At 33.5% G+C, this 23,840-nt stretch overlaps 1 long non-coding RNA gene across 3 annotated transcripts; it reads left to right on the forward strand.

The window, feature by feature from the left end:
• The first annotated feature begins 70 nt into the window (after positions 1–70).
• On the forward strand, positions 71–22,002 carry LOC148132931 (uncharacterized). Of its 3 annotated transcripts, XR_015745232.1 has the most exons (6): positions 150–274; positions 470–596; positions 4,352–4,453; positions 8,323–8,468; positions 18,566–18,793; positions 20,366–22,002. It is a non-coding gene; the product is annotated as an uncharacterized LOC148132931 (long non-coding RNA). The 3 variants fall into 3 exon arrangements; XR_015745231.1 differs by lacking the exons at positions 150–274; positions 4,352–4,453; positions 8,323–8,468 and adding an exon at positions 71–138; XR_015745230.1 differs by lacking the exons at positions 4,352–4,453; positions 8,323–8,468 and having other exon boundaries at positions 146–274.
• Positions 22,003–23,840: the final 1,838 nt, after the last annotated feature.

Raw genomic sequence — 23,840 nt, forward strand, 5'->3', positions numbered from 1 at the left:
GGCCTGACCGCCAGCCTTTTCCCTACCAACAGAACTCAGCTCGACCCGTTCGGCCAATCGCGACAGAGCCTGCGCCGCGGCTGAACACCAATGAAACGTCTGTCACTAAGGGAGGGAAATACATAGAGGCAATAAAAGGTCTGTCGGGTGTTCTGCTTATTTTCATGGCATGTCGGTGGGTTTTACTTCCCTTCGCGTCTTTCAAATCGTAGATTAGAGGCTTAAATGAGATCCTCTCGTCAGCCAGGAAACAGAATGGCCTGGGGATGCGAAGGTGTACTGTTTTCGGGTGGTAAAAGGCGGGGGAAGGGGGCGGAAGTCAGCACGAGTGGATTGTAAACACAAGTTTTCTCGCGTGTGTTTCCAGTGTTTCAAACGGGGTGGGGTGGGGGAGCTGGGGGCAAATGGTTCGCGCGATGTCAGGCGGAGTTGTATTTTGCCTTTGTGCTTTATTTTCCTTCCATTTTAGTTTTCATGGAGGGTTTCAAAGGACAAACAAAAACACAAAACAGCCTAGTCCTGACTTGTGTGGTTTGTAAACAAACAGCTGGGTCTTAAGTCCTACAGTGAATGTTGTGCAAAGAAGACAGACAAAGGTAAATACTTTGTTTACATGGAAACGTGCGTTTGTCTGTCTCTGTATGTGTGTGTGTGTGTGTGTTCTATGTTTTGGGAAAAGGAAGGGAGGGGAGAAGGATTTCATTTAGTATAGTATATATACTGACAAGTATTTTGGTGGCATGTTTTTAAGTAGAATGAGGAAGAGAAATGTGCACCGTCTTAAGTTATATATAAAAACATTGAAATAAGAATTTGCACCACTTTAAAACATAAGGTGTAATACACAGATACACAGACAGACACACAGACATACACTAACTCACTCATAACAAATCCAGGCTAATATTACTGATGCAGGCTAGCACTGCATACTTTTTTTTAAATCTTGTTTTGTTTCCAATTCAAGGCAGCAAGAAATAGATACTTCTGCTCCATGTGTTTAAATAGGTAGAATGTAGCAAGCAAGTGATATAGTATGTAAATAAATACAGTGCTGTATTCCATTTAGAATTTCTCCATTAAGACATAACGTAAAAGAAGGGGCAGAATTGTTGGAAAGGGTTTTTAAAATCATAGAAATGAATGCATAAATATTATTAGTATTAGTATTATTATTATTAATTATCTGTGTTAACACAGATTTAATTCTGCTTACCTATGTTTCAGAGAAGTGCAGTTTAATATGGAGTAAACTGTAGACATAATGTTTGGTACACTGCACGTACCAAACGAAGTGGAGATGACAAAGCTTTGGTACTCACTGTACAGTCTCTGGAATTCTCAGGCAGAGTTGTATACAGGAGTATTGCTGATAAATGATACAGAGATATCTGATAGAGGAATGTGGGAATCAGGACACTTCAGCTACACCATCTAAATGATTTTGGTGTTTTTTCCCCTAGACTGTGCCCTTTAATCCTTTTATTTTTTCAGAGAGGCACAGATAAAGGCCATAATAACAGCTTTCCATATGTCTAACCTGGATAAAACAAACATTACTTAAAAACAATATTAAAAGAAATCAACCAATCGTAATAATAATTCATAAATTCTATTTGCACACATATAAATGAAATATTAGGAGAACACCATAGCTAAATTAAAAATCTAGGGTTTTCTTCCATGACATATTGCTCAGCTTCTTGAAAAGACAGGCCTCGATGAGCAGAAATACATTCCATAACACAATGAAGGCTCTCGGCTTGTAATCCCATGCCAGTCATATTTATGCAGTCTCCTTTCTTTGAAATATGCTCCAAACGTCAACAGTACTTAGGACTAGATTGGCCACTTAGGAAAGTTGTTTGGAATGTGAGCATTTATAGAGCAACAACTAGTTCTTTGCTTTTCTCTCTGTCTTCCGAAAAGTAGAAACAGCACACTGAAGCAGATATGTTTACTAGGGCGTGCTTATGTCAAACCTATAATATTTGTATTGAAATTGGTACAAAAAATTAAATAAAATCTACATGTCTCTAAAGATATTTTTCATGAAGCTTTTATCAGAATAATTAATAAAGTAATCTTACCCTGGTGTTCTAAAAGATGACTAGGGGCTTGTTAAGTAACTTCACAGAACGTTCTCTGCATGCTCTTTATAACTCTAGGAAATAATAATGACATGAGAAGAGAGAACATTTGCATTGGGGTGGAATGTATATAATGGAGAATTCATTGAACGCAAAGTGAGAGGGAGACCACAAACAACAGGCAGTCCTAATGTTCAAGCCTCCAATCTTAGAAACATCTAAGAACAAACTTAAGTGGTACTACTTTGGGTGTTGATTTCTTATCTAGGCACTTTATGTTTTCTGAAGTTACCTATCACTCTCAGCATGAGGCATGAAATGCAGTTGATACCTGCATTTAAAGATATGCAAAAGGTTAGAAATAAATTGGGACTGGTGATAATAGATTCTTCCCAAACTTTTATACATTGCCAGTGATTAAAATGAAGAAAAACCAAATAAGCTCTTATATAAGTGCATCCTATATTCTTCCTTTAAGAAAAAAACAATGTACTTTGGCTATTCTACTTTTTCTTTCAGTGGACTTGCAGTTCATGGAAATGATTTTTTAGAAATGTGTGCATACAGTAAGTAAACCAAATGTGTAAACCAATAGTGGTTTAGTTCTACTTTATGGAGAATCATTTAATATGAAATTATTTCAGGTACCCTAGATGCATCATGAAAGGTTTAGAAATATTGAAGGGCTATTTTTAATCTTGAACATTTGCTCATATAGTTTGGAAGACAAAAGATATGCGTTATCTTCCTCCGGTATTCCAGTCAATGGAAATTTAAAAAGTAGGAAATTGAGTTTAGCAATGCTGATTGTTTTTTGCCCATATAAAATAAATCTTTGTGATGTGTAAATGTTAAGGCAAATCCCTTTTGGTGTCATTCAGCAATATTTCATTAAACCACTAGGGGACCTGTTGGCACTAAATATTAGCAGGCCTTAGGAAGGCTGGCACTGTTAATTTCTATTGCTTACAACCTAACTTCATTCTTTTGGACTATACTTTTTACAGGAAAGTTTCTATAATAAAAGCTTTTTAGTAATTTATTCCTGAAATTTTTGGGGGGAAGCAGTGGCTTCCCCAAAGGAATTACTTAGTGAGATTTGGATTTCACTGTGCTCTTTGGTCCTCCTGTTCCTTTTTAAAAATTAAATCATTTTGAACTTGGATTAAAGTGTGGGGGAGAGAGTGTCCATTATAAATGCCAAATTACATTGGATTCTCATGTTTCCATGTAATTTATTTCCATGAGTTTTCTATAACATATTTTTCTTCCTTAAAGACTGTTCTGACATTTCTATTGCATTCTGAGCACAGGAAGAAATCATACATTTGATGAGCCCTTCTCATCACAGGATTTTTAAAAATTATCTAACACAATTCTTACTTTTTTTGTATTTTTCTATAAAGTTTTCCTACTCCAAAATAATACATAGATTTTTTTTTAATCACTAAATATGCAGCTCAATTCATGACTACCTAGAAGTAAACCCCAATGAGTTTATGAGAACAATGTTAGGAAACAAAAATAGGATTACATGCTGAAAAAATTAGAATACAATTTAAAGGCAATCTAAAAATAGATAAAATGCCAGCCAAGATGATGTAAATATAAAAGCTTGCCGAAAATGAAATACCCTGGAGATTTGAAAGAGTGAGGGGTCCTTGGTGCTCTCTGTTTTCTTCCAGACATTTCATTACCCTAACTAGGTAACATCATCAGTGCTAGCAAGGAGTGCTGTTTGCTGTCAGTTTATATTCTGATGTTCTGATATCTGTGTGAGTGGGGGCAATCTTAGAGATTCTTTGGTTGGGCTGTTTACTGTTGACTCTTTGGCAGTTTCTTGATTGGGGTATTGTTTACTTAATTGTTCATCTGAAAGAATTGCAGAGAGATGTTTCTCAAACTGTTAGTGCCACTATTAAAAAGGCCCTGTTTAAATTGTAGGGCACACACCTCACTTTCCATTTTGAAATCTTTCTGAAACAGGTACTGAAACAAGGAACAATTTATATGGCAAAGTGATAAGTACAATTTCCTCAGCCTCAATCCAGACTATACTGATCATAGAGACTGGTATAGAATTAGAGGAGTGTGCGCTTTGCACGCTGGATGTTATGCAACAAAGACAGTTATATAAAGGGAAAAGATGTCAGCTTTTCCCAGGACACAAGGAAGACTTTTCAAATTTAGGCCATAAATATAAGAAGCTCCACACACCCTTCAGCATCCATTTGGCCTCTTACAAGTTTCTTTTATTTCAGATCAACAAAATATTGTAGTAAGACTGGCAGTAAAACAGAAGATGCACACCAGGCAGATATTTTATTATTGTGAATCAGTCCTGCTATACAGGAAATACCCAGGTTAGACCACTGCAGAAGTTTGCCTTCATTAAAAATGACAACACTTTCAGACAGATTCAGATTTCTACAATAAATTTCATTCTTCAGTTTACAGACATTTTTTTAAAACATACATCTGTGCCCTGTTTTATAGTTATAAACGGAAGAAACGGAGGTGGAGAAAATCCACAAATCTTTAACTGTCATTTATCTTTATTACATTATTAGAGTATAAATATTAGACACATATATTCTAGAATATGGGTCTATGCATGATTATACAGTTATATACACGTTCTTTTTATGCAACTTACAAAAATGATATGCAATTTGACTTTGCTAACATTGCATGTGTTGTGAAAGAATCTTGTTGCAAAGAGGTAATTATCTCTTCTACCCTGATAAAATCAGACATTGCTGTATACCAATATCATTCATGTGCATTATCTTTTAAATCTATTCATTAGAAAATATAATATGCATTTGACATTTAATAACGTAATTTTAAAATTTACCTCTGTCATATACAAAATATAGCAATTCCAATACCATTGAATGGAAAGCTAACATATTCTTCATTGATGGAATCGGAGGTCTAAATCTTATCCTCTTCTTGTATTAGAGATAAAATAATTATTTTAGATACTTTTTAGTAGACTCTGTATTGATTCAGAGGTACCAGATCAGCTTTCATTTACACGATGCACCTATAGTTACTGTCACTGAATTATTTGCTAAATTTCCAATAATTGTTTTATAACAATTATATAATTTCCAATAGTTGCTTTAAAACATAAAGGAAAGGATCCTGATGGTTTCTGAATGTATCCATTTTATGTTAGATTATTTTAGTTTATTAATTGTTCTTTGGAATGTGAAGTAGCATATAGCTATTATCCTAACAAACTATGAGGCTATCTTCTCTTCCAATAAAATGCATTATCATATATATGTTATACTAGCAATTGCATAAGTATGCTCTGTTGCAATATATAGAATCAGCTTATGTGTTATGGAACAGATTTCATTAGATGAGAACTTCTTTGCATTTGAAAGTAACAGTCTGGTGAATCTAGAAGCTAGCTATGCGGCAGTTGAAACATCGTCAATGATGCAATTTGGGTGCCTTCCTAGTTTGGAAAAAGGAAGATATCCCCTTTTCTCCTTAATTAAAATTTGAACAACCCTGACCACAAATATTTTTTAAAATGTTTACATTTATTTTTAAATCTTAGATACAAAATGATTAATTAATTGGTTTTGTAATTGCAGCATCTTTCTTTTAATGTATGTATCATTCTTCAGAAGGAAATATCTAAGGTTGGAGATTTATTTATATTTAATTTTATGATGAACCCAAATTGTTCTCATTCTTCTCTAAACCTCCTTTTCCTGTATTACAGATACTTCATTACCAAATCTTAAAGCATATTTATTTTTTCTGTTAGTATATTTTTAATTTTTAGTTTACATTTTATTCCCTTTTTTGGGGAAATTTCTAAAATGTTTCTTTTTGTCCTTTCCAAAAAATACTTCTCTCTATTGGAGGTTCTGATCAGACACCCAGCAAATGGATTGTTCCGTGCTTTGCACAAGTGTTGCCATAAAGTGCTGGTGACTAAGAGGGCATATTCTACATTGACATACAAACCATAGTGGCTAAGGATGAGGTTTTCTCCCCAGAATGTTTAATCAACTTTTGTAAAGTTGATAATTTACCAAAATAAACAAAATCTACAGTGCAGAGGTCAGATCCAAACCTAAATATTAGAACTGAGAGAGATTGTCTGAGAATGCATCTAAAAATTATATGGTAGCTGAAAAAATTTGCTAAATTGAATACATGGCTCTTGTGAGAGCTGTAAATAAGAGAACTGAGTCAATAGGGATTGAAGGAGAAACTGATTAAAACCAACCTTTACATAGTTTATATTTTTCAACACATATTTGGTAGTTGTGACTGGCTATCATACTTAATGGAATTCTTCATTTCCCAAAAACATATACCATTATACTTAAACATTGCTATAATTTTTCCATAATGTTCAGTTAACTAGTTTAATTTATAAACAAGTTATTTTACATTTTTTGTCATTTTATTTTCATCCATTGTATAATCCAGTCAGTTTACTGCAGTACAGTTTTTTAAAAATCTAGCCACATGTTACTGTTCTGAGATCATTTAGAAATTAATTGATTATCGAAGTATATCACAATTATCTTTTAAAGTGTAAAGCTAAAATTATATTTATTTAACTATTTGTTGACCTTTTTGTTAACAGTGATAATGTGACACTTTATACAACTTGCTTTCTTGTGTGCTTCTTCTATCTCCATTTAGTTTTTTATTTAATATGTAAAAACTCAAGATGAAAGCAGTTCCTTAAATTTAATATGCAAAGGCATATTCTATATTCCTTGTCAGAATATAACAATAGCAATAACATTATTGTTAGATTTTGACAGAAATATTTCTGATGCATGGACATATATATTCTGTATAAATACACTTATGGTTATGTAATGCTAAGATATGAACTATTCTTAATAAATATCCAATCTAACTTTTTGAATACTGCTGTTATCTATATCTTACTTACTTGAGGAAAGCAAAATCTAAATGTTCCTACCACATTTTTAGGTTTATTATTTTTCCTATTTCCAGCCTGTAAGTGGAAATAATTTACTAAACATTTGAATTTCTGATGAAGTAACCCAGCACATTTAATGCTATTTATATCCAAATAAAATTGAAAATTGTGGCCTATTATAAATCCTCTAATTTGAGTATGAAAAAATGGCCTTGTGGTAGGTTGTGTGCTAAGTCTTAACTTACACCCATAGATGGCAGTCTGCTTTCACTATAGAAAACTTGGACTCTTAGTTCAAAGAGTACACCAAGTACGAGGGAAAATTATGCTGATGCATGTATATGTTTAGACTGGAGGAGAATGAACAGGTTCTGTGTTTATGAAATATATAAGAAGTTAAGTGACAGCTTATAATTATCTTCATTAATGAATGAGGATAAAATGCTCCTTCATAAAATTTACTGCGGACCTCATTTTACTTTAAATATTTAGTGGGAAAGACTGAAATGCGATGATGGAATTCCTAGGTATATATAAAAAAGATAAATGACTGAAAATGAGGATTTCCAATTGTTATAGTGATGCTACTTGCTTGCATAACCTAAATTTTTCATCATTTTATGTGATGTCCCAAAAAATCAAAATATTGTAAAGCACCCTTGTGCAAATGTTTTCCTATCTTTTCCTAAATATTCACTTACAGAATGACGTCATTTTTGTCATTTTTGTTAATTCAGTTCTCTGTGGACATTCTTTTTTGGTACTTCCATAGGAGAAGAAAGAGCTAGGACAGTATGTTGAATTAGCCAGTTTAAGAGTGCTTGGAAAAAAACACCTTTGGTGAGATAAAGGCCTTTGTCTGTATTCTATCTATCCATCCATCCATCTATCTATCACTATCTGTGTGTGTGTGTGTGTGTGTGTGTGTGTGTGTGTGTGTAAAATAAAATACATTAAAGGAAAAAGGGAAGGGGATAAAAGAGTAAAGTTAAAAACTTTACATACAGTAAAGCAGATATATATAAAAAGTGACCTGGCTTTCTTCAATACAAAGACAATAAAATACAACAAACTCCTCTTAAGTTTAAACAAATAACATCAATATTTGAAAACTTTTAAAATGCAAATATTCAAGGTTAATAATAAATAATATTCATACATTCTTAATTTAAATTTCATCTAATGCATATATAAACTATATATAAATCATATACTTAACAATTCACAATATTTCTCTAACCAAATCAGATCTATTCTGAATCCCAGAGTCAAAAATTCATTTTTTTCTCTCTCTTATAGAAAATCTAACAATGGTTTTCCAAGCCTCAAGAAATTTAGCCAAGTTACTGTCAAAGAGATCACTATCATCATCAAAGGGATCAAAAGGATCACTTTCATCATCTCAGCCAGTTCTACTACTTTCAAGATCCATTCTTCCACTATGGGTATTTCATCCGTTCTTTCGTTCGTTTGTTCATTCAGTTTCTGTAGCCAGACATCTCAGTCAATGATTCTGGGTAGTTTACAATTAAAAAATATATAATTACAATTAAAATACTAAAAACATTTTAACACAATAAAAAAGATACTTCTCTTTCCATCTTCATACATATGATATCTTGCAGCTGATGTTATGCATAAAAACAAAGTCCTATGTTTTTTCTTTCCCTTGTTTGTCTGCCATCCCTAGCATCCCCATAAGTATTTTCGCATTGAATCACAAATCTAGGAAACTGGCCAATCTTCACTTTTCACAAGTCCTTTGTTTAGCAACTCTCTCATTTAGTGACTGTTTGCAGTTACGACAGTGATAAAACAGTAACTTTATGACCAAACTCACATTTATGACCTTTGCAGGTCTATAAAGCAAAGGAAATCTGAAGTAAGATCGTAATAAGCACAGACACAGTTTCACTTAGTAACTGCTTCATTTAATTAGTTGGTTTTCCCAATTGTGGTCACTAAACTAAGAGTCCCTGTAGCAGAACAGCCTTCTACCCACTTCTATGTAGTAACAATAGCAATAGCACTAACACTTAGATTTATATACTATTCCATAGTTCTTTACAACATTCTGAGGGGTTTACAAATGTCAGCATATTGTCCTCAACAATCTGGGTCCTCATTTTACTGTCCTCGGAAGGATGGAAAGCTGAGTCAACTTTGAACTCCATCAGGATTGAACTCCAGGCTGTGAGCAGAGTTAGCCTGCAATGCTGCGTTGTAACCACTGCACCATCACAGCTCCATGCATCATGATGTCAGACACGTCATGCATCTGATGTGTTTTGCAGAGATTGGTATATTCAATAAGCTGATTTATTATTTTTTCTCACCTCCACATACTCACGTTATGGAAGAAGAGCACCATAAATAACATACGCATAATACAAGTTTCCTGCTTTATATAACCAGGACATGCAGGATTGAAGAAACATGCTTGTACATCATTGTCTACTATGCTAATCAGCCATTTAATCCATATGATGCGTAAACTATCATGTTATTTTGATTAATATACTACATGCTTGGCACTATACTCAGGGTGTTAGATATTACATAAAATGTACAAATTCCATTGTCAATCAAGAATGCCAATCAGGTAATCCTTGACTTACGACCGCAACTGAGCCCAAAATTTGTGTTGCTAAGCAAGACAGTTGCAATACGGGTAGTTCAACATTATGATGCTCGTTGTTCTTGCTTCCTTCCTGCCCTTTCACTTGAGTTTTGCTCCATTTTACGATCTTTCTTGCCACACGTGTTAAGTGAATCACTGCAGTTGCTAAGTTAGTAACATGGTTATTAAGTGAATCTGCTTCCCCATTGACCTTGCTTGTCAGAAGGTCAGAAAAGGTGATCACATGACCCAGGGACACTAAAACCATCATAAATATGAGACAGTTGCCAAGCGTCTGAATTTTGATCTCGTAACCATAGTGATGCTGCAACAGTCGTAAGTGTGAAAAACAGTCATAAGTCACTTTTTTCAGTACCACTGTAACTTTGAATGATCACTAAACTGTTGTAAGTTGAGGACTATCTATATAGAAACGGAAGAAGTGAGCAGAAAGGGTAGGAACTAAATAAGCAAGAATAGTGAACATAGTAATGTTGAAAGAAAGTTAAAAAAAATAAGATGTACATTGTGTCTTTGTAAGACCTTTGCCCCCTGAAAAAAGAAAATAGGAAGCAGATGACTTGGAAGACAGTAGTGGAGCGAAGGCTATTTTAGGATAAAGACATAAAAACAACCTGAGGACAGAGAAAAGGTGAAAAACTTAAGAGGAAGACAGGGAAATATCCGTGATTTGTATTTAAAATTAGAGATTGCACCCACTTAAATGAAAAGAAGAATAATTTGAAGATGATTCAAAGTGCCAAAGAAAAGATTAGCAAAAAGAGAAAAAAATGATAGGAAAGATGAATGCTAGTAGATGACAAATCTTTCCTCACTGTTCTGAAAGCCTTTGCTTTTGGCTTTCCCTTGCTGTCTAGTCTTACGGTGTGAAAAGGTGTATTTGTACTTGAATGTTCCAAGAACATCAGTAGAACAAATATTACAGTCATGATACCAAAGCATTTCTATCCACTTTTATTAAAGATACCTAAAATTTGATTATAGCACTGTGCTTTCTTCTTTAGATATGCAATTGAAAATGAAACTTTACAGCGATTGGGAGAAAGTGTCTATTGCTTTATATGTTAAAACCCCAGCCAACAAAAGAGAATAATAATAATTTTGAGGAAAATGTAAGAGACATGTCTTAGTTTTCCTAGAGATTCTTTTTAAATGAAGTTTTCATACAGATTTCCTTTTTGCTGTATAAATACTAAAATTAGACACAAAAGTTAAATATGTTCATTTTCATATAATCAGTAATGTTAGAATTGTAGGATATATTTTTTTTGAAAATAATTTTATTGGTTTTTAAAGACAAACACAAACAAACAAAACATAAAAAACATCTTTCATAAATATACAAGCAGTGTGTCTGTTGGTTTACCAATTTTTTGTGCATCTATTTCGTAGTCTCAATTACAGTTACATTGCATGATAACTCATATTATCAATCAAAAATTAAATACCCTAATATCACTATTAAACAATCATTTGACTATAATTTTATTCATTCATACTCTGTGAGATAACTATAATTTACTTAGTTTATTTTATAACAATTCATATAATCCTACCAAATCTATCCTAAAAACATTTTATAGATATGATATCAAAAAAGAAAAAAAAGAAATATATATTTATATATTCATTATTTTCTAAAATTCTAGATATTCTATTATTGTATTTTATCATCTAACCATTGAGAGAAAAGGTCCCAAATTTTATAAAATTGTTTTATCCTCTTGTTCTCTAATTTCAAATGTTAATCTGCTCATTTCAGCACATTCCAATATTTTCTTAATAATTTCCTCCTGCGATGGTATTTTCTCATTTTTCCAATTTTTAGCAAATACAATCCTAGCCACTGTTAATACATTTACAATCAGGTATTTCAAATCTTTACTATATGTGTCAGGTAAAATTCCCAATAAAAAAAATCTCTGGTTTCAAGTCTATGTGTTTCTTTGTCATTTTTTCCAACCACATGCGAATTTTAGTCCAATATTTTCTAGCATCCTCGCAAGTCCACCACATATGGTAATATGAACCAGGTATCTGATGACATTTCCAACATTTTTCGGATTTATTCTTGAACATTCTTGCTATTCTTGTCGGGGGGAAATGCCATCTGTAAAACATCTTATACAAATTTTCTTTATATGCTGTTGACTGTCATTTTATAATTTTGAGACCACAATGTTTGCCATTTCTCTAAATCAATCCCATATCCAAAATTCTTCCCCCAAGCAATCATAGCTTCTTTAACTTGTTCTTCCTCTAGTTTAGTTTCCAACAAATAACCATATAATTTTTTAATCACCTTTTCATCAGTACCTGTCAAAATCTTATCTAAATCAGTCAATTTATCATAAAATCCTTCTGTTTTAAAATCCTCATCATACCTTGAGTGTATTTGTGCATATGAAAACCAATTCATCTTTATACCTTGTTCCTCTAAATTTTGCATCGATTTAAGTTCACCCTTTTCGTCCAATATTTCCCCATATCTAACTGTTTGTTCCTTCTTGTATATTATAGGATAGGAAAATGCTTCAATAGTTGATAACCAAACTGGAATTTTCAAATAACATTGTCTTTTAATCTTCTCCCAATTTAGCCACAGAGACTCCCGTATATGATGTCTTCTAAAATAGCCCTGTGTTTTAGTTCCCTTATACCATAAAAAAGCATGCCAGCCCAACAACAAATCATGTCCTTCTAGTGTCAACAATCTAGTCTTTCTTAATGTTATCCATTCCTTGGCCCAACATCAAATTTGCAGCTTGATAGTATAACTCCCAATTAGGCAAACCAAATCCTCCTCTAATTCTAGCATCTTGTAAAAGTTTTAACTTTATTCTCGCTTTCTTGCCTTGCCATACATACTTCAACACAATTTTATTTAAATCTTCAAAATAGTCTTTTCCAAGCCTAATTGGTATTGTTTGAAACAAGTATAAAATTCTGGGTAGGATATTCATCTTGATTGTTGAAGAATTGTAGGATTTTTTTTGAAGGCCCAAAAGACATTAGTGAGAAAATAAAATCTTAGAATTAATTGGCCAAAATATATTCCTTTATGCTATTACAAGTAATAGAAACAAAATATTTAGAACTAAGACCCAGAGCCAAGTTGCTGTTTAAGTACAACTGAACCATGGATAAACCTGACCTGGTAATATGAGGTTTACAGCTTTAAAAATGGAAGATGAATAGTTAATTATTATTTTATTCTTCACCAGCTTAATCCTAAAACTTTTTGTTACAAGCAGAATAATGAAGTCATTTATATACTTGATTCAAAAATAAATTATTTGATTCATTTGTAAGGCTGTTAAACTAAATTAAAAAATGAACACAACATAAAAATGGAGATCTTTCTCTTAATTATTTGTGGCAACCATGTTCTATTAAATGTATGTGAATGTTAGTTTATAAATTATATCTATATAATGTATAATCTTGGATATATTAAGATACAGTCAAGGGAACTATACTTGCAATTATTTTATTCATAAATGCAATACTACATACATTTGAAGGAAATTATACATCATATTCAGCTAAGAGCAATTTATGTCCTAACATAAGCAGAATTGTTTGTAAGGTAACGTTCTGTATGGTAACAATAATGCATGTTGCATAAAAATAGGTTTTGTAACAGGAAATTCTGAATTAGCATAGGCTCAAATGTACTTTAATATCCTGGTACGGCTGCTTATTTATAAATTGTTGCAGAATTTTAAAATGTGAACATTTGTAGTTTTGATAGGCAGTATAGAAAGCTGCTTAAATTCTGAAGTTTTGGGTACTTACCATTTTATTTGCATCTTAAACTGACTGAATATCTTGAAGCTTGTAAAAAGGTCCTTATTACTGATATTGATGCAATGTATGAATTCTAAGTACTTCTTAGAATTCTAAGTACTTCTTAGAATAAAGCAAAGGTGACAGTAGGTTTTCTACTAAGGTGCCTATGGCTTTATGCTTCTTGTAATTTTCCCGTCTTTGGAGAAAAAATACATACTGTTATATAGTTGACGTGTTCTGCAGGATTTGCACGATACAAAGCATCCCAGTTGAAAGCATATTCCTGCCTAGCTAAAAGAGACCTCATTTCATGTTCACTGTTACATAATGAAATATAGATGATCATGAAATAGCACAAATAGGAATCCTGTTTAAATGTGGCCATTTGTTTTACTTTCCAAATTGAAAACATATTGCAGGGGGCTTTTTTGAAAAAAAATAACAGAACTGATATAAATTTAAAATAGGTAAAACTGCCCATATCTTCCATATACTGGACCAGAACTATTCGAGAAATATCCAACATAGCTCAACAAATTGCCAAATTCGCCGTGATACATTTCTTCTTATTTATCATCTTTTTGATCCACATGTCCTGCACAGAATTAATTACTAAATTTTTAGCTGCTGTTCATTGGAATATTGGAAATTGAACATGTGATATATTGTAATTTTCCTTTTTTTTTTCTTTTTGGTCATATGCATTAAAAAAAAAATCATGTTCTTCAGTTACTGATTTCATTTTTGTACTATATATCCATACAGTCAATATGTTTACAGCTGTGTTACAACATATTAAATTCAGGTTTATGGTAAAAAATAACACAACTTATTGTATGTTATATCCATATGCACCCCAGTATTTACTCTCAAAAACTGGTAACAGTTTAAACCTTAACATTGATTTGCTTTTATATTAGCTTCTTCCTATTACATGCAATAGTGCCATGCTTTGAAAAACCTTCTAAAAAAATTAGTTGTACCTAATTTTTATGCATGCTTTAGCTTTAATCGAAACTCATTTTTTAAAAATATTTTAAAGTACAGTTCATACGATTTAATGAATTCCTGTTTTTTCAAAATCATTTAAAACTATGGTGTTTTAATATATTTGCTTATGTATATATAAATCAAACTAAGAAATCTGGAAATTGTGATGATAAATTTTAGTGCAAATTGCTATAGTTTCAAAATGTGGATTAGAGTTGATAAGGAAACATTATGGAGGATAAAATATCTATCTAGTTGGGCTAAATAGTGTTTAAGAGTTAAAAGCATTTTTAAAGGATAACAGCTCTGTATTTTAATAATGAAAAATAAATATATACGGTACTCTAAAAACATTTTTGTTATGTTATCAGTCTCTGCAATTGTGAAACTTTGATCTGGCAATTTAATTAAAATAAAACTTAGAACAATTGTATCCAGGATTGAACAAAAAATAGCTACCAGCCTTCAGCTTCTACTGCAACTGCACACTTATGCCTCACTTTTCTAGTTTAATTTTCTTCCCTTCTTTTCTAATAGTGATTACTCACACACACACAAATACACAAAACAATAGCAACAACAATTAATGCTAACATCCTTTTATATTTGCTGCTAGACCTGGGAATTCAGGCGCGTTAGTTCATTATAAAAGTTCCCAGCCAATATTGTTCTCACTTCATTCTTTCTGTATAGACAGAGTAAGACAAAAACACATTGTTGTCATAATGGGCGAGCTTGAAAATGTAATATTTTGGGCTATAATCCCTATAATTCTACTTCAGCTGTGCCCATAATTTTATATATGTCAGTCATAATTTTGATATTGAACGGATGACCTTAACTGTATATCACAAACGACGTTTGACTCCTAGATTCAAACAAGGGGTAGTGTGTAGTAAGGTTGCTCTCCAGAATCATCTTCGTTATATTGAAATAGTACAAAATGGGTTTTGGATTTCTTATCACTACTGCATCTTTTCTTTTTCACCATAGTATCTTACTTTAAATTGTAATTCTTTGGGAACCATAGCATTTTTCCTGAAATACAACAGTTATTGGATGGCTAAATTAATATAATTATTTTCTTCCACAGATTTTTTTTTAATTTGAGAATATATTTGCGAGCTCAATTTGTTTCAGGAATTTGTATTAAGGACAATTATATTCACTTGATGCAATAAAGTAAATGGAGCTCCTATAAGGAATTGTAGTTTGAATATTAAACAAGATATATAGATTTCTCTCAAAAATATTCCAGGTTGAAACCCAAAACCACATTTTTAATGTTTCTTCTAATGCTTCCTTTCCAGCTTGCCAAATAACAAAAAGTTAGTGCTCATCATCCTTTTTTAAAATTTCAACAAGTTTTTTTTTAAAGTGAAGAATGACATTGATGATAGAAAGTAAATGGTTTTTATCTACGTATGCATATGCAGATAAAATTGTTCTAATAGATTGTGGATACCACCTTAGAAGAAATAATCTTGAAGAAGCAAATTGAAATAAAATTACTTTGATAGTTCTGCTACCCCAGTTATCAAATGCTTCAAGATTTCCAGGGTGCTTTGAAAAGTAAAGTAATAATGAGAATCATGGATTCCATATTTCTTTTGGGTTTAGTCTATAAAAAATGGTGTGCATAAGTTTCTTGAAATTTATTTTAACGTGGTAAAGCAAATATTATTGGGAATAAAAGATTAAGACTGCAGTTTTGAATGCAATCCATTTGATTATGTTAGTTTATATAAAGCATTATTATTCTGAGATACACGAATAATTAGAATTTATAAAATTAACAAGAGAAGGAAAAACACATCATTTTAGAAGAGAAATATTTCCTGTTTCCTTTCCTCATAGATTTCTGCTGTGATTTATTTAGGCTGAATTTAATGTTATGTGTCTTCCATATCAGTCTGCTAGTCCTATGCAATTTTATATAGATTTAGTTCCCAAGTGAAATTAATTCCTAGGTTAAGTTTGTAAGAATAATTTAAATAATATTTTTATGAACTGTATGAAAGTGATATGAAATCATATACTGCAAATAAGATCAACTTTTAAAAACATTTTATCAGCAAATATTTAAAAAAGTAGGTGGTTCAGAATTCCCAATTTTGCAGTGCAAGTGTGTGCAATGCACAAAATAAACATAGCTGTCCTTGTTTTTACTATAGGGTTGCTCTCTTTGCAGTACTGAATTAAACTGTGTTGCATTGAGGCTGTAATCTCATACCAATTTACTTGGAAGAAAGAGTCCCTGAATTCAATGGAAACTTCTTTTGAGTACATGTACTATATTTGAAAGTGCACTTATAGTATAAAACATAACCTATCAACATAAATAAAATTGTAGCACTTTTGAATCTATAAAATTAATTCATATATTAAATTGCATTTATTCAGTTTTATAATAGAAAATTAATATTGCATCTACCTATGCACACACTATTAGCTCAGAGGACCATCAGAATCAAAGTCATAGTAGCTATTGTATAGGATAAACTATTATAAGCATGTTCATTTTTATTATTTGGTCAGCTATTCTGAATATATTGAACCATATATGCACCTTATTTATGCACTTAATGGAATTTACTGTTCTCCGTTTCACACTCACCGATGGTGCAGTTTAGTCGAACAAGCTTTGTTCTATTTAAAGACAGAGGGCAGCAGAAACTAGCCAGTTATGAAAGGTCATAAGAAAACTAATTTTAAAATTAATAAAATTTGTTTAAAAAAAAAAAAACTAATTTTAATTAAGCTTCCCCCACGCTTCCTTAATTTATAAGAGATATTACAATAGTTCTTCTGAAGGACATCAAATGGGAGAAGGTAGAACAAATTACTCAGGCAAATCCAAATGATTTTGCCTTCCCTTGGGCTTCTTGTCAAGGAATTCAATATCTTAACTGATAAGATATTGAGAAACTTTACCTGTGGCCTGGCCTCCCAAAAAAGGTACAGGTCACTCTTAAGCAGGGTCACAAATGCTGATTGTTGTCACAATGTTGGCCTGAATGTGGCCTCTTGTGCCTAGTTGGATTTACTTTGTCTTTTTCCAAAGTCACTTCGGGGATTGCTTCTGGTACTCCCTCCGTGGGACTGGGTCATAGAAAAATGCTGCACAGGAACAATCTGGTTCAAGGTCTCAGTCATCCACCTACTCCAGGGTACAACCAAAGCCTTGTCTGAAGGGCCCCACAGATTCTCAGGGAAAAACCAAAAGTTCCTTTGGAGCCCCATGGGGTCCATCAATCACCCAATGTGGCAAATCTAAAGATCTCTGTCTCATTTCATCATCATCAGAAGAAGAAAATAAATCTATCAGGGGCTAAGCTATATGAATAATCCCGATATCCTGTCCAACCTGATGCTTTCATATAAACCAAGAGAAAAGCATGAGGAGATTAACCACATAGTGTCTTTTTTTCTTAACAATGCTCTGAATTATTGATATAAATTTAAAATGCAGGCATACACATGCAACCAGTACACCACCAATTTGTGTATCTCAAAAAAAACCAAGATGCAGCCTAAGATTAATACTGGATTTTTTTTCTCCCAAAACTTACGTTTAAAAAGATATACATAAAAACTTCATATGTTGTCCTTTTTCTCCCATAACACATCTCTAACTTGCTAGTGCATAATCTTTTCTGAAGTTCACAGAATGTGTTGTGGAAAAGCGCATGTGGCCAAAGTAACTGGGGATGTAATTGGAATAAAAATCACATTTCCCCCCATAGAGATGATATCTTCTTCATCATCTATTTATGCTCTGGTCTGCAAATTTCTACATTTAATTCAATCTTTTATTGAAAATCTCTGGTGGAGGCCATAGAAAAAGGGGGATATATGATCCCAGGGGATATATGATCCCAGCCTATGCTACTATGCAATTTTGGTGGCAAATCCAGAGGCAACCTGCCCAAAAATATCAGGATGCATTCATGTGACTTATAGATAGCCTACTTGGGATCTATAATAAAACAAACTTAGAAACAGGCAGCAGTTTAGAAAGTCGTCTTGTACCAAACACTGCAGGGTGTAAAATGTAATTGAATTAGAGTGGCACGAACAATTTCAGAAATAAGAATTGCCTAATCTTTTATGTTCCAGAGCAATCTGTTCAAGAGTCAGCTTTCCCTAGGGACCATAGGAGATGCCTTCATGCCCATGAAACTGACTTGAAGATCAGAGAAGAGGGGAAACACAACATTCAAAAATTGCTAGTTGTGCAGAAGCCGGCCAAGTCTTCCATTTCCTTGTAGGTAGATTTGGTTGACAAATGTTCTCACTTTTGGACCCTTGAAGAAAGAATAATGACCGTATCTCCAATTTTCTCAGGTGAGACTACACATACCGGTGAAATATTGAATGGATTCTTCAGTAGCTGTGAACTGGTGGCAAAAGTAGACAGGTTGGAGTGGCCTCCTTTTAGCTACAGTTTGGGCCACACCGTCAACCAGAGGAGCCAGTCTGTAAGGCTGAAAAGGAGCTGAACTTATACCAAGCAGCCATGAAGGGAAGGGTCCCTGGGAGGCATGACTCTCTTTAAAACCCAAAGCACATCTTAAACCTCCCCTCAGGCAGCTCATAGTTGACTTTCAATTATTCAGCAGACCACCTAAACTGACAATAATTTGGCATCAATACATGAAGAATAGTCACAAAAGAACAAAACTTGTATCTTAATTTAAAACAGTCTCTAATATACTGGATGCAGATGGGCTTTTCTTGATCAGAAAGCAGGCATGTCTTGATGAGGCAGCAGGGTTGCTCTTGTACAAAGGTAGCTATTGTAGACCCAAGTGATAAATAAAGAAATGCTGCTCTCCATTTCAGCCTCTGTTTTTCCCTTTCTTACATTTAATGTGTTCCAGAACACTGCTGCCAAAGAGAAGAACCTTGTTTTATATCGGGTGTTCGTTCTCTCTGCGTGTGTACACACACATTTGCAGGCAGGCATTCTTTTTTGCCTTAATGCTTTCAGTGTTACAGGACACAAGAAGGTTTGTGAAGCCCTTGGTGTGTTTGAAACACTTTGTGCCTTCACTATTTCCCCCCATAAAGTAAACAATGTTGTTTTGCTACCAGAGAGTAAACAATTTTTTGGCAGCTCAATATGAGGCGGTAGCAGCTCCTTAGCGCTGGGGAAGTGGGTGCACCTGGTCCATGGCCTTGAATAGCTGCTGAGAAATTTCTCACACTCTGCCAGTGAACCCTCCACTTCATTTAGCAGCCCCTTGACAAGGCTGGTCTCTGTTCCCCAGGCAAAAGGGGCTGATGGGGGAAATTCTGAAAGAATCAGTCACTTGGATGAGTTCAGGACTGGTAAGAACAAGCAAAAGAATACCGTTTGAATGGCAGAGGGAAAGGCAGCCTTGTGCCAAGTGTGAACACTGGTTGCAAGCTCTAGAAATCACTACTGATGCTCTTCAGAAAATCCATGACTCTTGATAAGGGATTGCTTGGTTTTTAATTGAAGGCATAGGTGCTTTTTCTCCTTCTTCAAATACTTCTCTGGGCAATTTATAAGAGCCTAATCCTGTGGAGAGATCTCAACTGCAGTATGTCATGGCCGCAAAGCATAATTTCTGAACCTGGACAATTGGCCTGTTTTTAGAAGTGTTGCTAATTTCCTTTCACAGTATGCGAGCAATGAAGATGAAGAATAGCTTGGGCCTGAAAAAGATGATCAGAGAATTTATAAAATATCAGCTATACTAACTAAACCACTAGCTCAAATTCTGGGAATTGTAATTTGATGATAATTGCAGCTCTAAGTCAAAGCTGTTTTTGTATCCACTCTTTAAATTGTCAACAATGTCCCACTGTTCTATTTTTACGTTTTTGTAGAAGGTAACTATATGGTCTATCAAAACCATGATTTTTATTTTCCTTCTGATCACCGTATAGATTGATGGTCATACTGTACCGGAACAACCTGTGATACAAGGACAAGTTGGAAATTACTCAAGTAAATTGTTAAAAATAAGCCACGAGCAAGATCTCCCACACCCCAAAATTATTCTGTGAATTTAATTTTTTTTCAGGGCTTGCTCCTGATCAATTTTTTGCACTGTATAATCCAGTCTTACTGTTTTTTTTTTTAATTATTATTTGTGAAAAAATCTGAATCCAGAAGTTTTCCAACAGCAACACATACCAGTTCTTTCCTCAGTCTTCAGTCCCCAACATCACTGTCCCAATGCTCTAAATAGTATCAAGTCCCCTGGAATCGTGTAGCGGGAGTATTGGGGTCAACGGCTAAAGTGCAACAATGAGAAACTGCTGTTTTTCTTTCTTCCTCCGGTGCCAGAGAATATACTGTTTAGATCATGAATCCTTTTGAAGGAATAAAGTCACAACGGAAGGGCTACAAAACCCTATTCTAAAGGGATATTGCTAAGTACATGCTAAGCTAGAAACCAATAAGATATACAGCACATCTGTTGAGAGTAGTAGATATCTGGTAAGCATCAGTAAATGTATATAACCTATAGTACTGCAGAGGCAGCGGAGGAAACTATTGAAGAATTGTGTATTCAGTACAATTTTTGTATAAAATTATATAAAACACAATACATAGGAGATAGATTAATAGGGGTTTGAGAAGCGATTTTTTTTTTTGCTTATTGTCATTAGTGCTTATATTGCTTTGAGGAATATAATACAGGCTTTACATGCACTGTGACAACAGTGGAACCAAATCAATTGCATAATAGGATACAAGAGATGAAGAAGTACAATCCAGTCAGCCAGATACTTTGGGGGCAGATTATTGACAAACCATTAATTATTGGTGTTGAGTATGTAGGTTAAACTTTGAGAATTATAGACAGCAGATGTGCCATTAATGTATGACCTAGAAAATATGCAATCAGAATATAAGATCAATGTTAGAAATAAGCTCCATATGGTTAACATATGTGAAAAAGCAACTGAAAAGCAATGGGAAGAGACACTGTACATACTAAAGAAACAAACCAAACCAACCTTTTAAAGAGAAGAAACATCTTAGTGACTGGAAGAACAAGCCAGCATGACAGTGAGGGAAAAACAAAGCTCTGGATAGTGACTGACTACAAACACCCAATATCCAGCAACAAAGACTAAGACATCTTCAGCAAGAATGTTAACATGCAGAGGAATGTAACAATAGAAGAAGTGAAAGATCTTTTTAAAAAGATCAGAAGAATCATAGGAAAACTTAAGATCTATGTAAGGAATACTTAAAGAGTAATTATGGAAGAGATCTAATAGAGGCAAATTATTTTAAAAAAAGATGTAAAGAAACACATTATGAACAGGATTATAGGATGAAGGAAAGATGAAAGATTCTGGAACCATCCCCAATAAAAAGTGAGGAATGACCAGCTGTCAAATATGGAAGCATCCAGAATAGATGAGATATGAACATATTTAAAATATTTAAGCCTGTAGAGTAACATCTGTGTAACGCTTACAAAGAGCAGGCGACAGAATTTCATTTTTAATGTGTGCCAGAGTGCCCACAGAAAAAAAAATGACAATAAAGGTTATCTTACAACAAATGTGAACAAAGCTGTATAATAATAGTCTAACTTCTTTGATATAATTTCGTTTATTTAATTTTGGCCTTGCTTGTAAGTGGAATGTTGCTTAAAATTTACAAAGAAGAGTAAAACCATGCAAAAATAACTCCCCCCCCCAAAGAATCAGGCTTTAGAAAAGGCAGAGGGGCATGAGAAATGAAGACATTGCATGGAAGAGATTTATCTTTGCTTTATTGAGAGGCCTTTGACAAACAGGATATGCAGGGGTGGGTCAAAGACAAGGTGGTGGTTACAACATTACAATGAAAGCCACCCCCCTTGTAGAACAATAATACAGCAGGCCCCCAGAATAGCAAGGTTTTAACTGTTACTTCAACCATAATCTTATCTCTTTTGTCCCCTGGATGCTGTGGTACTTGAACTGCTTGAATCACGCTAGCATGTATGTTAAGGTTGGTGAGCATGATAGAACACCTGATTAATCTTCTAGGGAATTTTTACAGTGAGCAAGAAGCCTTCATAAAAATGTAATCTGGATAAAAACAGAACACTTTAGAATATGGAAGGGAGTGAAACAAAGATGCTTATTGTCCTCATAATCTACGCAGTGAATATACACAGCATGAGAAGTGATAGAGATGTGAGCTAGTAGGGGCTTCTGGGTGAGTGTTACAGCTGGTTAGATGTCTTTACGAGCGACTGTGCAAGCAGAGACAGCCCAGCAGTGGAATTGCCAGGCAGGAGATGATTCTGGTTGATAGAAATTTCTCCAGAGGAAAGAGAAATTAGGGGATCACCCACACAAGCTCTGGAAGAGCTGCTTCTCTCAAGGAGGCTGCAGGACATTACTTTCTTATGGTCAATTGTGAGTCAAGCGGCTTGGGAGTTAAGGGATTTACAATGTGCCCTAAATTGTCATGTAACCTATATAGTCTTTTGACCTTGCAAAAGCCTCACCTTCTTAATCACTATACAATTTAATTGCTTTACAACACCAGAGATATTCCAAATAGCATTGAAGATCAAAGAGTCTGTGAGTGCCTTCTTTTTGAAATTTAAGAAGAGAAAAATAAAACCCTGCTATCTTAGAGGATTTTAATTTAAAAAAGCTTAACAAGAGTGTGATATAAGAAAGTTTCACACGGACAAGGGGGACAATGATTTAAAAAAAACAAAAACTATTTTTTTTCTGATAAAACTTCCTTTGAAAATAGAAACATTAATTAGGGTAACAAATTAGATCTTTGTGGAAATATTGATGGTTTATTTTTAAGGATAGTAATAATGGATGAATTTTACAAAACAAGACGATAAGAGCAATATGAACTGGACTGTATGACTGAATATGAAGAAACAATTGGTTGTTTCTATTTAAAGTATTTAATATTTAAATATTATTTAAATATAAAGTATTTAATATTTAAAGTATTAAATATGGGGAGAACAAAACAGAAAAAAAATCTATGTTTTACTTTATCTCTAATAATTAACATTCTTTCACTTTCTTACCATGGCTCCCACAAGGAAAACTACCAAATTGGGAGAAGGACATGGGGGTTCGTTGGAAGAACTTACAGATAAGGGCATTTCATCAGATTTATTGCAGAAATTGTTTGCACAATTTGGTAAAAAGTTAAAAAGGCAAAAAGGAAGAAAGATTTGCAGGGATGAAAAAAGATCAGAAAGTAATTTTAAAAAATGAAAAATCTATAGGAGATCAACTGTTGTATGTGGTTTCATGTTGTAATATGTATGGCAAAATAACTGTCAGGAAAGTCATACTGTGTTCAATGTTTTTAATGTTTATTCAATAAAATTTTGTAAAAAAAGAAAAAAAATTGAAAAATCTGTAAGGC

This window comes from Notechis scutatus, chromosome 1 (genome assembly GCF_049901735.1).
Source record: "Notechis scutatus isolate UNSWTSFEM ecotype Mainland chromosome 1, rNotScu1.2, whole genome shotgun sequence".
Lineage (NCBI taxonomy): Eukaryota > Metazoa > Chordata > Lepidosauria > Squamata > Elapidae > Notechis > Notechis scutatus.